Source organism: Festucalex cinctus, chromosome 15, assembly GCF_051991245.1.
Source record: "Festucalex cinctus isolate MCC-2025b chromosome 15, RoL_Fcin_1.0, whole genome shotgun sequence".
NCBI classification, from domain to species: domain Eukaryota; kingdom Metazoa; phylum Chordata; class Actinopteri; order Syngnathiformes; family Syngnathidae; genus Festucalex; species Festucalex cinctus.
In genome coordinates this window covers 8,623,300-8,639,307 of record NC_135425.1, presented here as the reverse complement: position 1 = coordinate 8,639,307, position 16,008 = coordinate 8,623,300, and the positions used below count along the sequence as shown (strand labels likewise).

Here is a 16,008-nt window from a genome sequence, read left to right as displayed (position 1 = left end):
AAAAAAAAAAAACGGTATAGAGCTCGAGACTCATAGAAATCCAATGTGCATCACTAAAACAAGCATTTGTTCTTGAAATGACAGATGTATCGTGCTTTACTGCCTTCCTGTCAACATGTTTCATCAAAATACACTTGGTGCTCATTCCGTAGCACATTAATGTTTAGCTAAACTGCTCTGAACAAGGTGTTGTTTACAGCCAAGAGCCAATTTGTATCCCAGAGGCCGCCTTATATTCGATCAAGCCACGATTGTAACGGTAGCGGACCATAAAGAGATTGTTAGACAACAAAGGTAGTAAAAAACAAAGGAAAAACTATGGATGTGGTGATGGTTTATAGATTTTGCAATAAAGCTGCAGGTGAATTGGAAGTGCAGTTTCATTGCTTCTAAAAGGACTCTCCTCAAGTGTCTAAAAGGGTAAATCTGACCTAAAATCAGTGCAGTTATCTGCAAGTGTTTGCATCAAGCCATTCATCTTTACTAATTTGTAAACTATTCTTGAATCGTAATGCAACTTGAATTATATATCGCTGTGATCATAACCATTATATATATATATATATATATATATATATATATATATATATATATATATATATATATATATATATATATATATATATATATATATATGTGTGTGTGAGATTGGGCCAAGCGTGCTTTTATTACTCACCCCCAGCGTACCTGGTAACTTCTTGACGGAATTAGACTAGAGTTATTATTAGAGTCATTGTATTTCTTTCATAAATATGAAAACAGGGTGGGACAATCCCTCTCAATTGTTGTGCAAATCAATTCATTGAATGAGTCATTATTATAATAATCTTAAAAATGTTTTTTACTATTGGTGTGGGGCGCAGTGGGGCCTAATCGTATCAAGATAAAATGATGTCATACTCGTGTTTTAGAGTGGTTCAAGAGGTTTCAAGAGGGGAAAAAATGTTGACAGAAGACCACAGGAGCAGAATACTTTCAGTAAGAAAAAGAAAAGAAAAACATGTCTGTAATATGTAGAAGCGTAAATTTTGAATCCAACTGAAACTCGTTCGCGGCTGTCAACATGATGAGGGGAAAGATATTTTTGGGTGCCTGTCCAAGCTGTTTTTATTCTTGGTCTCATCTCAGTTTTTGGAAAATACATTTCACCCAAAATGCAACTTGTGCTGCAGAGCGACCTATACGTGTTTTGTTTTTTTTCTTCTTTTTCTTCATGATGTATTTTTAAATTGGTCTGACTGTGCAGAGAAAAATGCAGTAACTTGCAATGCGTCATTCTGCAGGATGACACTACATCAATATAAATGTTATTACAAAATATTGTTTAATGTTCTTATATTTAATGCAATCTTTCAAAAGGCTCAGATGGCAGTGAGCTGCAGCAACTACATCTCTTATTGCGTTTGATGTTGACGCCACCAAAACAGCTTTTCATCATGATCAGAGAGACAGTTTGCTTGGTCAAAGGCGTCACTCTGTGCCTGCGGGGTTCTTGGGAAGTGATCGTTGGTTAGTACAAGAAGCCACAACATGGAACTGCCTCTTACTTCAAAACAGCAATCATCAGAAGTGAACATTAAGAATATTTGTCTGTATAGTTTGCCTGCTTGCTTTACATGTTTATGTGTGAGTTGTGTGTTGTGCCACAATGAATTTCCTTTATGACAAAAAATATAGCTTACTGAACCAAACCTGACCTTTGAATGACAACACACACAGGAAGTACAAACAAGATTGTAACACTTGGTCATATTGTTATTCATTCATAATTATGTGACTGCTGCGGAGCAAAGCAGTAGCGGAGCGAAGCAAAGCAGGCACATATTACTAACCTAGAAAACGGCCCCGGTGTTTATTATAGCAGAATTTTTCAGAAAAAATGTGGCCCGAAGCATTGAACGTACCGGTACAAATGAGGTATCAAAACAAGCGGCTCAATCTGACTCGGCGGGGAACCATTTTTTTATTTTATTTTTTTTTAATTTCGAGTTACCATGGCGGCGCAATTCCCAAAACCCCCCGCCAAAAAAAAATAAAATAAAAAGTCTCATAGGAATGAATGGAGAAGGGGGGAAAAGCGCCACAAATTAGGCACCTTTTTCCAAGCCACGCTGCGCGCACATACATTTACCGAAGTTAAAATTAGCATGCTGATGCTAAATTAGCATGCTACTGCTAGCTTAGCATGCTAATGCTAATGTTAAGTTAACAAACTAATGCTGACTTAGCATGCTAATGCCAAGTCAGCATGCTACCGCTAATGTTAAGTCAGCATGCTAATGCTAATTTAGCATTCTAATGTTAACTTAATATGGCAATGCTAGCTTAACATGCTAATGCTAAATTAGCAAAATAATGCTAATTTAGCATGCTAATGCTAATGCTAATTTTACATGCTAATGATAACTTAATATGCCAATGCTAGATTAACATGCTAATGCTAAGTTAAGTTATCATGCTATTGCTAAAGCTAGCTTGCTGACTGATTGAGAGGTAAAGTACACCTGTCATGGTTCGGTTCTCAGCCCTGTTGTGCTCTTGTGTGTGTGTGTTTCAGTGCCAAGTACGAGGGGGGCGTTTCCCAGCCCCGCACCTGCATCTAGTTGACAATCAGGATTATAAAAGGACTCCGAACAGCACTGACAGCTGTCGGATTATTATTTGCTCACCATTGTGTCCAAGTGTTCTCCGCGTTTCCTGTTTGGTAAAGTTTTTTGAATCTGCTATCGTCCTTAGTTAAGTTTGTATTCCCGTGTGTATTTCCGCGTCGCCTTTTGTTGTATTTCCGCGTTGATTGATTCCGTGTACATTCCGAGTATTCCTTGCCGGTTGCAAGTGTTTTGAGTTTTTCCAGTCCTTGCCTTTTGCAAGTGTTTTTCGTTACGTTAGTTCTCCTTGCCGTTTGCAAGCGTTTTGGTTATGTTATTCCTCCTTGCTGTTGCAAGTGTTTTTTGTTACGTTCGCGTTCCTTGCCGTTTGCAAGTGTTTTGTGTATTCTATTTCGTCCTTGCCGTTTGCAAGTGTTTTTTGTTACCTCCGAGTGCCTTGCCTGTGTGCAAGAGCACTTCTGTTAGTCTCGTTGTCTTGCCTGCGAGCAAGCTTTGTTCCATCGGTTCATCCAAAGGAATAAAACGAGATTGTTTTCCTCCTCTGAGCCTGCGTTTTTGGGATCTATTCTTTATCGACTCTTTCGAGTCATCACAACACCAACATTTGGCAAACTGTTTAGTGCATTCGGCTTTCCACCTTGCAAGAGTCAGCAGCCACATCCAAAATTTCCGCAGAAATATTTCTAGTTATTTATATTTACTGAAAAACTATTCCAGATGGAAATTAGACAATAAATTAGAGAATGGTATTTTGTAGAGCAAAGACCTCCACCCAGACTAATTCAATATGCATACATAACAAGCTCTTGTAAGACATACATTTTCACTGAGACATGAAGAAAATGTACGTAGCTTGCAATGTTGATAAATTATTTCACAAAGTTGATGATACAAACCAGTTAGGTATTTGTGTGCCTGTGAATCAAACAAGGTAGTCACAAACTCCCTGTCAGAGGTAAACTTCAAAGCAACACAAGTAATTTAGTACAAAGTGTATCCACCATTTCCCAACGCTTCTATATCTAACGTGCTTTCACAGATGACAGAACACATTACTCCTTAGCGCCAGTAATTTGGGACATTAAGCAACTGCTGTTTTCTTCGAGTGAAAAAATACTGACTCATTTTTCATTTGTTCATTTCACAACTAACATCAAAATGTTTGCATTAGAAAAATCTCCAAAAATAAAAAAAAATATTAAAAAAAACAACTAGAAAGACCATCCATTCATTATAATTAATTTCAATTTTCTTATCACAGTTAAGTCAACACAAAGAAGCCTACAGACTTATTTCACGTTTTTTACTTTTCATCTTCGACTGCTGGATGTCGTGTCCCTCAATCCTCATCTACCCATCCTTGCCTCCTCCTTCCTTTTCAGTGCCTCTTTTACATCTCTCTCTTTTTTGCTTCATGGTTTCCTTCTTATTGATTCCCTTTCAGCAGTCCCCCTACTCTCTCTCTATCTGTAAATCACTATCTCGACAGCTCTATCTCTATTGGTCTCTCTCTCAAACAGACACACACAAAACACACGCACACACACCCCTACACACACACTTCATCAGTGTGTCCTTGTCCTAGTTGTCCTGCAGTTTGATGTTATCACTCTCTGTCTGCTTGCCATCTCTCTTCTCATCTCACTGCTTGGGAATCTTTTTTTTTTTTTGGTTCATATTTCATTTACACAGTGATCACTGTCACTGCTTCTTAAAAAGTATATTTAACTGGTCCATAATTTACTTCTTCAATTTGTGTGTGTGTGTGTGCGTGCCCAGGCGTAATATGGCTGCCATGGCGACAAGGTTGATTCTTTGGCAAGCATCAAACTCAAGGCCCATGTTTTACGTGGTCTGGTAAAGCGTGGACAGAATCTCATTTATTGTATTTGCTGCTTAGGCCTTGATCTTCTGTTTACATGATCCATCCCCATCCAAACTTCCACCAGAGATTCCATCGAGAGGAGCAAGTTGTCATGATTCTCAATGTCAAATCATATTTTACTTGATAGTCCAAATCCGAGAAGGAGAAAAAAAATGTACACTGCTATTTATGTGAAGAGCTATCCTGAAAGGAACAAACTGTTATAGCCTTATCCATCCATCACTCCATCCTCGACCGCTTATCCAAGGTCAGGTTGCGGGGGCAGCAGCGCTAGGAGGGAAACCCAGACCTCCCTCTCCCCAGCCACTTCAACCAGCTCCGCTGGCGGTATCCCAAGGCATTCCCAGGCCAGTCGAGGGACATAGTCTCTCCAGCGTGTCCTGGGTCGTCCCCGGGGCCTCCCGCCGGTGGAACATGACCGGAACGCCTCTCCAGGCGTCCAGGAGGCATCCAAACCAGATGCCCGAGCCACCTCAGCTGGCTCCTCTCAACGAGGAGGAGCAGCGGCTCAACTCTGAGTCCCTCCCGGATGACCGAACTTCTCACCCTATCTCTAAGGGAGAGCCCGGACACCCTGCGGAGGAAACTCATTTCGGCCGCTTGTATCCGGGATCTTGTTCTTTCGGTCACGACCCACAGCTCGTGACCATAGGTGAGGGTTGGAAGGTAGACTGACCGGTAAATCGAGAGCTTCGCCTTTTGGCTCAGCTCTTTCTTCACCACAACGAACCGATACAAAGTCCGCATCACTGCAGACGCTGCACCGATCCGCCTGTCGATCTCACGGTCTGCCGATCCGCCCTCACTGGTGAACAAGACCCCAAGATACTTGAACTCCTCCACTTGTTATAGCCTTAGAACACTGTAATTAGCTTTGACTGTAATGACCTGATAGGGAACAATAACATAAAGCATCACCAGTTACTGTATCAAGCAAAGGAGACAAGGTAAATAGATCCAATCCTAAATGATCAAAGTATACAATATTTGATCAGACGTATTGTTACTAGGGGTGTTAAAAAAAAATCGATTCGGCAATATATCGCGATACTACATCGCGCAATTCTAGAATCGATTCAATAGGCGGCTGAATCGATTTTTAAACTTCCATTTTTAATGGAAAAATATTCAACAAAACGTCTAAATTTCACACCTTAAGCATGGAAGAATGTTATAAGAACGGAACATTGAGCCTTAATATTTTATTTTAATGCTGTTCAAACATGAAACAGATTACAACCTGTATAAGACTGAAGTTTCAGATAAATAAATAATACATTTTCATACAATATAACATATATATATATAATATAATCTTACACTCTACAAGTTTACTGATTAGTATTTTCTGAATTTGAATGAAAAAAATCGCAACAATCGACTTATTAATATCGTGTCGGGATTAATCGGTATCAAATCGAATCGTGACATGTGAATCGTGATACGAATCGAATCGTCAGGTACTAGGCAATTCACACCCCTAATAGTTACTGTTAAAAACAACATGTACAATTGCAAATTAGAATAAATCCTGAAACGCAAATATATATCAGTCGTCTTATTTCAATTTCTGACACTACAAAACAGTGGTACTCCGAAAACCTATTCTACTGTAGTGATAGAGAGGTCGAAGGATATCGAGCCATCCGGTAGTTTTGAATGGAGGGACGCAAGTTGATGACAGCAATGTGGACGACAGCCAAACCCATTTGAAAACACACACCAACTCTCCCAGTGACTGACATCACGGGTTAGAGCCTGAAAGAAGACTGTATTAAGACTCTGGGGAGCGTCCAAGTATGCGTGTGTGCGTGTGCGTGTGCTTAAACTCTGTGCCAACTGAAGCATGCCAGGGGGAAAAAAAATCAGAGGAAACTGGAAGAAAAGAAAATCTGAGCTGAAGGAAGGAAGGAAAGGAAGTAGGAAATGAAAGTTTAACAGTGGTAATGAATACTCTTCCCAAAAAAAAGCCTATTTATATAACATACAGTTTTCTAGTATGTATACAGCATCGTATCCCCAATTTTTCATTGGGAAACAGAAAGGCAAGATTCATTTTTGCAAGTATGACACTTCCAATCATGGTTGAATGTCTCTCTGAAATCACCAATGTACATAAATGTCTCAATTCCATCAAATTTGTGACAAAGTTAATGAGAAGTTTGAGACCTTAGCATTCGTTTGGTAATGGAAAGTAATTGTACCAAAATTACTAAAGACATGTTTTGTGTTTAAAGTAGTTTGGGTGATATGACAACAACGAACTTCAAACAAAAGGTCTTAAGAATAGATATTCCCCACTTTATCTAAAGTAAATTTCTTTAAGTTTAAGCAGTTAGTCAGCAGTTGCTGTCATCCTGCCTGTTCCAGCTACCACTGATTAAGCATGAAAACCCAAATTACTACTCTGCCGTGAGACATATTTCCCAACCAAGGTCCCATCTGCGCTGATCTCACACACCAGCTGGACAGCATTGGTGCGTGTGTGTTTAGCATTTTCGCATTAAGCCTTCATTAACAAGTCTCACCTGTCAGCCACCCTCTGTGTCTCATTGAACTATAATTCCCATAATCCCTTCTGTAATCTCACATCTGAGCTTCATGCGCACACACGCATACACACGCATACACACACTACTGATAGTTACACAACTATAGTCTTAATTAAGTCTCTTGTTAAATTCTTATGTTTCCAGTATGCGTCTATGTGTAAAGAGAGAAAATGTCCATTAGTAGGCTACCTTCATTTAAAGGTGGGTTCAAGGATATTTTTCCGGCTGCGTCTTGTTTCTCGATCCTGTCAATCAATCTGCGTAACGACGTCGTGCGTGCTCGTTCCTAGCTGCGCATGCGCACTTCAAGTGTTTGTTAGTGATGGGCATTACAGATCTTTTAGGTGAACTGAATCACTAGAATCAGTTCATTTAAAAGAACTGCTCAAAAGATTCGTTCACCGAATCGTTCATGTCAGTACTGGTACTCACATGTCTAGCCACAACCAATGAGATTGATTGACTGTCTATATAAGGGTCTGAGAATTGTGTGTGTTTTGACGGATTATTGCTCAACTGTTCCTGAGTACAGCTCTCTTAGTTTCTGCCTCACAATGTGAATAGATAGATAGATAGATAGATAGATAGATAGATAGATAGATAGATAGATAGATAGATAGATAGATGCGTTTTGGGATCCAACCCTCTCAGCACACAACAAGACCTGGTTTTAGCTGGTCTAAAGTCTACTTTCAGTTGTCAAATTTCAGGTGTGCTGGGAGCATAGGAGAAAAAAACAAAAACAAAAACAAAAAAAACGCCCGAACATGCAGCATGATGCATTGCGGTCTGTCAATTCCCAAACATGGTAAAATAGACTTGCCCTGACACAAAAATATTGATACACCAGTTTTTACACTGAGCGCTCGTGTGCTGTCTACAAAAGTAGAGCCCTTAGAGTCAGAACCCATGTCTGTGGCAGATGTAGCGGACTCATTGCCAAACACAAAAACTATCCCCTTCCACAATCCCACCCTCAAGAGGATGTTTGTAAAGAAGCAATTAAAAAGTCAAAACAAGTTAAGCCCTTACATTCACACAGTGGAGTCATTGACATTAGAAAAATACAATAAGGACCCAAGTGGGAGTTCAGTACGAACAGAGGCTGGTAGCCAAAAACTGTACTCAGTTAATATAATATATTATATTATATTATATTATATATTATAGGTAGTCTTACAAATAATTAACATAAAATGGACAAATAGAAAAATTGGAATATTCAAAGTATAGCTATCTATGAGCACAGGGGAAAGTGAAATTATACCCCAGATAAATTATTTATGCTTTGCTTAATTCACAACCCTCTCTTGGCATGTAAATACTCAATATCAGGTTTGTCCCATGTCAGGGTTTGTGGGGGCTTGAGGACCAAAATGGAGGGAGGCAAGGCGAGACGTGGCTGGTGTGCTCTGAAGCATTGTTTAATTTAACTCATAAACAAAGTACAACAAAACACAAACCAAGGCTGGGAACTAAACTTACTACTTTCAAACTAAACAGGCAGGACTCAGAGGCGCAGGGAAACGAGGTGTGATGGCGACAGGACAACAACAAAGACTTGACAAGGACAGAACGAAAGCAGGGAACTAAATACACATAGTAACGAGACAAAAAGAGACACCTGGACAGGACACAAGTGGCTTGGGGAGCTGATTGGATAACACAAGGGAACAGGAAAACGAGCACAGACGGACATGATAAAACTTGACGAGACTTTGACAGAAAAGGAGACACAAAGGAAAACATGACCAAAAACAAACAAACCAAAACCCAGATCCTAACATCCCAGCTGTTTTCGGACAGTAGGTGGATGCATTCAGACTTTTTGCTTCAAAAAGACACCATTTTCACAATATGCGTGATGGCAAAATCAGATTAAAAAATGCATTTAATGAAGCCTGACTACATATACGACTGCTTCTGCCAAAACAGCAATCAACACATTAAAAAAAAAAAAATCATTGTTGAATAAACTAAACTACAGCTAAAGACTTCCAGCAGCATAAACTTACTTCCCAAAGTGAAATACAGTTAAAATCAAAACGTCAAAATGTCATTGTTTTGTGTCAAGTCACGGTACAACCCTGTTTTAATGTGCAGCAAATTGGAGTTCCATTCCAAATCACGATATGCTTAATATATTTTTTTATTTTTTGGGGGGGAATCTGACAGCTCATTTCAACCAATCAGTGTTTGAGCAGAGTTGTAAGCAAGCCAAAATAGCAGCACCCTGAAGGAGGGAGCAAAGTTTCATTTGGCTTTTTAAGCTCCCTATTTTTGAACGATGAATACATTTGAATTTGAATGACTGATTGATTCTGATCCTGAGGAGCAAGTAATATTTTCATCAGGTAACAACACACACACATTTTCAGTAATAGGCAGCAAAATAAAGATTTGTTTTTTTAAGTTAATGTTTGATGAGTGGGTAGGCACTCAACTATTTGCATAAAGCCACTAAGAAGTACATTTTCCATAATATGGACCCAAATAATTCTTTCAAATTTATTTTTTTTTATTTTATTTTTTTATATATATCCAAGACAGCAACAGAATCAGACCTGAATTGTTTACGGCCTCTGTGGCTGGTTGCCATCTTGAATAATTCCTCCAGTGGCTCAAAACTTCACAACAAAACCTTCTCCGTTTGGATGTCAGATTGATCAAATTCACATGATCCATGTATCATGCCGACCCCTACCGGGAGAGGACTGCTGCTTGTACTCTACTCTCACTGTGTGGAAAAGAAAGAGAATTCACACAGAGATTGTGAGCTCGCAGCAGGATAATCTCAAAGAGCAAATCAGCATTGTAAAAGGGAAAATGGTGCCAGAACGATTGTACTGGTCTTTGATCACACTTTGACTTCCTTAAAATCCAGAATAAAAAGTATATAGAGGCAGCTAAAAGTGAAAAGCCTTTCAAGTATAGAAATATAAGGATGAAAAGAACAGAAAGGGGTGCGAGATGTCTTTTTTAAACTCACTAAACCCACTAATTCTCCTCATCTTTTTCTTTCATCTTAATTTAGACTTCAGCCTTATTAGTGTACTGGCTCAAGAATTGTAGGGTAGGGAAGTGTGGCAGGGTAACTCCAGGGGTAAATGTTCTGTCAACATTTCATCAACTAAAACCCATTTTTTATACAGATAAGCTTTTGTACGCCACAGTTGTCACTGGCTTTTATGTAGCCAGCATCGGCCTAATCCAGAGGAAACATAAAATTGCTTCCACCAGTTGAGAAAACGACTTCATCTGGAAACCATTTCCAGAGGCGCAAGGTCAAGATATGAGCAGCTCCGTGTGCCACCAGGGTGACCGGCTCCACATTGTTATAAACCACAAGCATGTGGTAGGAAAAGGTTAGTTCAAGTGGCCTACAGTATTGACTTAGAAGCAGCGGGTTTAGATGAGAAGTTAGAGCAATAAAAGACCTGTATTTACAATGAGCTCATGGGAATCAAAACGGACAAGAATGGGAATGTTGGGGGGGGGGGGGGGTTACAAAGTCTCCCGTACAACCCTACAATGAGTATGAAAATGTGAGCTATTAGGTCTTATTTTTTTAGGCTTGCACATAAAAGATAAACATTCAGGATAACTGTCAGAGGCTTACTTATCACACGCTCCACTTTCCTTAGTTGTTTATTCTTATTCATTAAATATAAAGTAATTCTCTTTTGTGTTCTTCGATCTGTTTTGTACTTCTCTTTCTCCATAGATATAATGAAGTAAGAAGTAATGAAGTACAAACACTTGGTTACTGTATTTGAGTAGTTTGCTCCATTACTTTGTACATTCCTGAGTATTTATTTTTTAGACTTTTTAATTTTATCTGTTACATTTTAACATGAGTAGGGCTATCTATACTTTTTACTAGGGATGTAACGATATCCAAACATCACGATGCGATATTATAGCGATATGAAGGTCACGATACGATAATTATCACGATATTGTGGGGGGTTGGCGATATTTAAAAAAAGATCACAATATTGTAAAAAAAAAACAAAAAAAACTCATAGCTCAAAAGAGCTCATACTTAAAAAAACAAAAAACAAACACAATATTGTGCTTTTGTACATAACAGCAATGAAAAATATTAAAAAATATATATCTAAATATATAAATAAATAAAAATATATAGGCACTTACTTGCTAATGCAAGCACACATTGATTGCTTCACAAGCAAATTAGGTTCCCCTTCATCTGACAGTTAGCATAGATTTTAAACATAGATGGCCAAAACATCCCTAATGAAAATTAAATTGCACGAATAAACTAGCCACTAGAGGGTGCTAGAACTACACAAATGGAACTCAACCTGACTGTTTTTACAGATGTGTTCCTCTAAAATATTGTGAACATGACAACGACGATATTGTGGCAGTGTTAATATCACGATGTCACGATATTGCCCTTATTGTACATACCTACTTTTTACTGGATACAAATTCAAAATAGTTGAAACCAATTCAAATAACAGACTTGGAAGAAAAAGCAGCTATAAATCTTTATATATAATTATTACATCCCAGCTTGTGATGGCTCTGTCAAGCTAGGACGTGCAATTGACTAGATTAGAACAACTCGTAAATATGAGAGCAATGTGCGCTGCAACTACAACTATAATTTTAACTTTATAAGGAGAATGTTGCAGACTGCCAGCCAACTGTAGGTGTGTTTCCATTACCCTTTTTCGCAAAAATAAAAGCGATATTGTACTATTTCGATAAAGTACAATTTCGAATTGTCGTGTTTCCATTGAAGAGAGTTTCGCTTATGAGGCGCAATTCTCGGAATGTCCCGTCTCGCGAGACCTCGCTGTTCTGTAGGAGGTGCTCATGATGTTGACTGTAGACGTTTTGGGCATTTAGTGTTGGTGTTGTTGTGTGTGTCCCTCGGCAGTCGGCAAGCAGTTCTGACACAAAAGCGAGTGGCACCGTACTTCCTACTTCCTGTAATCCTAAAATGTTGTTCCCATGCAGAGGCTGGGTAAAAGGCGGGTTACAAATTGTTAAAAGTTTCTGATGTTTTCTGGCGTCCTCCCTGCTAAATTAACCAGACATGGCAGGACAGGATTTCAAGCTCTCCTCTCCTTCAACTTCTCGAAGGAGACCCGCTCGATTACACCTCTCTCTCTTTTGCGCTCATGACGTGCAGTCTCACTTCAGCATGTAAAACTAAAATACAAAACCGAAATTAATAATTCTCAAAACAAATAGTAATTGCAAGTTTAACAAAAATTCACATAAACAACGCGTTACAGTCCTTTCCTCCGTGACCGGGCGGGTGTCACATGACTACTAATGCGCAAAAAGTGTTTCCATTAAACTTTTGCGAAATACTTCTTTTTCGATACGTCTCAAAAACCATCTCATGAGAGTTTTTATGCTTTCTTTTTAACCCATATTCACTATTTTTTTTACCAAGTTGTTATGTGTGGAGCAAGGATGGACCCAATGGCGGAGAAACATGACATGAAGAGGAATGACAGGAAGAGAATAACTTTAATTACTGGAACCAAGACGGTGATGAACAGACGGGACGGAACGCGAACAGACTGGTTGCCATGACTGGGCAAGACGTAAACAGACTTGAGTGACGTGAACAAACTTGAGTTGATGTGGACAGGCTTGAGTGGAACGTGGACAGGCTTGAGTGGAACGTGGAGATGACTTGAGTTGGACGTGGAGACCTGAGTTGCTGTGAAACTTGACCAGACGTAGTGAAACTAGACCAGACGTAGTGTAACTTGACCAGACATAGAGTAACTTGACCAGATGTAGAGTAAAGAAGTATTTCGCAAAAAGTGTTTCCATTACACTTTTGCGTAATACTTCTTTTTCGATACGTCTCATTAACCACCACATGAGAGCGCAAAAACTTTTTTTGCGATATTTTAGAGTTTTTTCGCAAATCTGGTGTTTCCATTACCAGCTTACTTTTGCGAAACATGCCTTTTGCGCAAAACTGAGGGTAATGGAAACGCACCTAATATGAAAGAAGGTTCAGTCATGTCAGCGAGGGGCGGACCAGCAATATGAGCGAGTGATACGCAACACTGTCGACTCGACGCAGGGCAAGTTAGAGAGCCAACTGATGTATAACCATGCCAGAAAATGGAAAGTCTTGCTTTGTTAGCTAATCTCCTTAAAAAAATTACTTTTTTACTTTTACTCAAGTACATTTCAGAGCCTCTACTTTTTTTTTTTACTTTTACAACTTTACTTATTTGAGTGACTACTTTTACCAAAGTTGTTGTACTTTTACTTATGTAGAGAATGTTAATACTTTTCCCATCTCTGTCTATCTCAATGTCGCTGCTGTAAACCCGACCGACCACCTGACATTGTGTTAGTCCGAGATTTGCAAGGCCAACATTGGATCACTATAACAGTTCAACATTTCCAACCATACAATGTGTGTGTCTCAATTTGCATGTGTTTAAGTGGTAAAGTGTTTGCATGCATTTGATTTCCTCTAGTTCATGATTTTGCATGCATTGACCTCTTTGCATAATGAGTACATGTAAAATGTTAAGAATTGACCCTATTTATACAAGCATACAAACAGGCGCATGCAAACAGTGAAATGCAAATAGGACTTGCTGTCTGTCTCTCGTGCATAAATCATTTATGGAAATGAATCACTCTTGTGGGAAAATGACTCTTGGCTTGTAAAGACGGCGGTCGTTGTGGCACATGTAACCCCAGATGCCATGCAAGCTGGGTAAGGCTCAGTATTCTGCTGTGTTTTCTAATGTGAACAAGATCTCGTAAAATATTTTACATTCATCATCAGGTGCTAGTTTAATCAACGGCAAGATTTTTACATGTGGTGCCAAGATTGCCTCCTGAATAAATATAGCATGTGCACTCTGATGTGGCACCGATTGATATTTCCTGAATTAGTTCTGATGTGATTTCTTAGATTCTGTGTGGCTAGCTTAGCAAATGTCAACGAGTTCACTGTCTTTAATAAGCTATAGCTCCAATGTTTGCAAGCCAGCTCCAACGTACCATGAAGACAAGTCACAGTCTGTTGCATGAACAACAAATGAAGGTAAATGTAACATTATCAATGACAGGGTGTAGCGTCTTCCCCAAATAAGCTTTTAGGGCACTGCTTGATCCAGGAGCATGTAAGCATCGCCTGATATGAAATACTTGTATCATGATACACTTTCCAGCCATATCACCCAGCCCCATGACACAGCAAAATCCAACCAAAACAAAAGTTAATGAAAACACAGATCGATACACGATCCACTATCGAGGTTTTATGCTTTCTTTTTAACCCATATTCACTACTGTTTTTACAAAGTTGTTATGTGTGGCGCAAGGATGGACCCAATGGCGGAGAAACATGACATGAAGAGGAATGACAGGAAGAGAATAACTTTATTTATTGGAACCAAGACGGTGATGGACAGGATGGGACAGAACGCCGAGCAGACTGATTGCCATGACTGGGCAAGACGTGGAACAGACTTGAGTGGAACGTGGAGATGACTTGAGTTGGGCGTGGGGATGACTTAAGTTGGACGTGGAGACCTGAGTTGCTGTGAAACTTGACCACACGTAGTGAAACTTGACCAGACGTAGAGTAACTTAACCAGGACGTGGAATAAACTTGACAAGACTCAGAAAACTTGACAGACTTAGAAAACTTGACCCGAACGTAGAGAAACTAGAAACACAGCTTAGCACACTAGACAAGACAAGACAAGACAAGACAAGACAAGACAAGACAAGACAAGACAAGCTACTACAATGCTCCCACACCCGCGTGAAACAAACACCACTCCCTGATACCAACACATACGAACCACTAACAATACACAGCTGGGAAACACAGCAGGCAGGGGGAACCAATTAGCAACACACACAGGTGGACCTACTCAGACAAACGAGACAGGGGAACACACCACCACACTCACCAAAATAAAACAAAATCCAACTCAAACAAAACTGAAACATGACAAAAGGATTATTATTATTATTATTGTGTGAAGGCTGGAGGCCACATATGTTATTCTACACCATTCCCGTTATTCTTATTATTCTTATTCTTATATTTTATTCCTCACACTTTTTTGTCCAGTTTCTACTTCCACATTTTTCACCCGATTCACTCCGTTCCAAATATTCGCGCCTACATCGCTTCCATTTTTCTTATTCCCACGATTCACGTGTTACCCGCAATTCCCGATTTCGTACCCGATTTTTCCCCATGTATTCTTAATGGGAGATTCAAAATTTCACATTTCCTTCCAGATTTTTTTTTTTCGTTCCAACTTCAATATATTCCAGCAATTCAAGCCATGAGCTCTTCCAGCTTTTCAGTTCCAAAATTTATGCCTTACCCACAATTCCCGATTTCGTACCCAAATATTTCCCACATTCTACATTTTCCATTTACTTCCACATTATCTATCCGATTGACTTCGTTACAACTTCAATATATTCCACCATTTCACGTCATGAGCTCTTCCATCTTACCAACTAACTTACCACGCATGGCGGCCATTTTCCAAATTACCATGAATGGCGGCCATTTTGGATAAATGATTAGATATGCCCAGGATTCCTCGCCATCTTGGCCAATGGATTAGCGACGCCTAGGATTTCCGCCACGTCGTCCACCGAGGGCGGCGGCCATCTTGGCCAATTGATTCGGGAAGCCTAGGATTTCCGCCACGTCGTCCACCGGTGGCGGCGGCCATCTTGGCCAATTGATTAGGGACGCCTAGGATTTCCGCCATTTCGACCTAATTTCAATAGGAAGTGACCAGATTTCAACAGGAAGTGACCTGATTTTAACAGGAAGTGACCTCATATCAACAGGAAGTGACCTCATATCAACAGGAAGTGACCTAAAATAAACAGGAAGTGACTTAAAATAAACAGGAAGTGACCTAAAATCAACAGGAAGTGACCCGATTTCAACAGGAAG

General features: G+C 39.6%; 1 protein-coding gene across 4 annotated transcripts in view; it reads right to left on the bottom strand.

Moving 5' to 3' along the window:
• The window catches only part of dcc (DCC netrin 1 receptor), a 466,971-nt gene that overhangs the window by 331,150 nt on the left and 119,813 nt on the right, over nt 1–16,008 (bottom strand). The gene's annotated exons all lie outside the window — the stretch shown is intronic.